The sequence below is a fragment of the Copadichromis virginalis genome, linkage group LG17 (assembly GCF_057382275.1).
Source record: "Copadichromis virginalis isolate Kocher_CV1m ecotype Utaka linkage group LG17, C_Virginalis_male_GT1.1, whole genome shotgun sequence".
NCBI classification, from domain to species: Eukaryota; Metazoa; Chordata; class Actinopteri; order Cichliformes; family Cichlidae; genus Copadichromis; species Copadichromis virginalis.
The window spans coordinates 22,746,527-22,748,116 of NC_140634.1; positions in this window are offsets into that span (position 1 = coordinate 22,746,527).

Here is a 1,590-nt window from a genome sequence, read left to right on the forward strand (position 1 = left end):
ATAAAAAGGACAGGTCTGAGTCATTCACAGGTTAAAGAGGGCGCTTCAGAGCTGAACATCAGGGTGCACAACTAACCAGGAACCATTCTAATGTGTTTCTGTTGGAAAGCCAGCTTTGCAAAATGAGCATTTTCAGGACTTGAATCAAATAGGGCAAATAGTGTCTCGGCTTGGCCACGAGATGGCCCCAAAGTAAACCCAACTGCTGACAGCTTCATGATAAACTTTTGACCTCCTTAATACACTCATACTAAGCATTTAGGGAAATACTGTGAGTAGACTATGTAAAAATGTGCTGCACTTAACGAATTTATTAAACCACCATGTAAGGTTCATGCCACACATGCAGCACTGGTAATTACCAAAATCTTTATTTTAATGTTTCTGTAATGTAACCAGTATGTGTAAGCGCTTTAATCACAATGTTTTAAATGATTACATATAATGAATGTTTTCCATTAATTTTCAAATTTATTTAAAAAAAAGTAGTAAATTACTTCTTTAAAACATTTTATTAAGATACCAAATTACAGTTTTTACATTTGTTTCATTCTTGAACAGAAGAAATTGACATTTAAGTCCAGCCAGCTCGATACAAGTATAAATACATGAATTCAGTTTGTTATGTATCTAATAAACAATTTTTTTTTAAATTTATAGCACATTTTTGACAGATTTCTAAAATATTTGTGTTCTCTTGGTTTTCTGACAGGGGGTCAAATAAATGTGTAAGCACTGTAATTTTTTTTAAGCCAGAGATTAGTCCTGTAATTGTGATAAAGTATTTTAAATTATAAGGAATGTGAAGGAATGTCATGCTAAGTGATAAAGCATGTAAAATGCATCTGTCGGCTTCACAGATAATTATTCAACATGTCAAGACAGATGTGCTGTTTTGTGTTTTCTACCTTAAATGTTCCTTTTACCAAAAATTCCTGTGTTTAAAATAGTTTCAAACCTTAAAAAAATAAAGTAAACCCATCAACAGAATAAAAAGATTTATAAAGTGTTGAGTTAAAGAGGTGACTGTAGTTAAAGGGTGTGCTGTACTTTTGTGTACACAGTAATTACTATTTAAAGCTGTAGTCGCTGTAAGAACATTCTTCTGTACCGTGATTGGATGAAAAGTTAATAAACAACAGCAACTGCTAGTAAAATTCTGCCACCTAGTGGTGAAGAATATATTTTATATCTGCCAGCGCTAATTCGAAACGGTGTCTTTAAAACACTGAAATATGAGCGCACACACAGAACCTTTGAACACATTCTCTAAACTTTTCTTTTCAGTTCATTTCACAGTGGTTTTGGTCGCTTCTGGTTAGTTTTAAAAATGTATAGTTTTAGTTGACATTTTATTATTTTAGGTATTTTACAAGGTTCAACGCGAATATTACAATACAAACAAAACTACTGAAGACATTTAACTCACACTTTTGTACACATCCAGTCTCAATATACATGCCTGCAAACTGAATTTGCAGCAGTGATTTAGATTTAGAAGATGAAGCGCTCCCTCCCGAAAACACTGCGTCTCTCTCCTCCGGTGGGTGGGCGTGTTTTCTTCGCACCGTGTCGCTCCTCTGTCCGGTC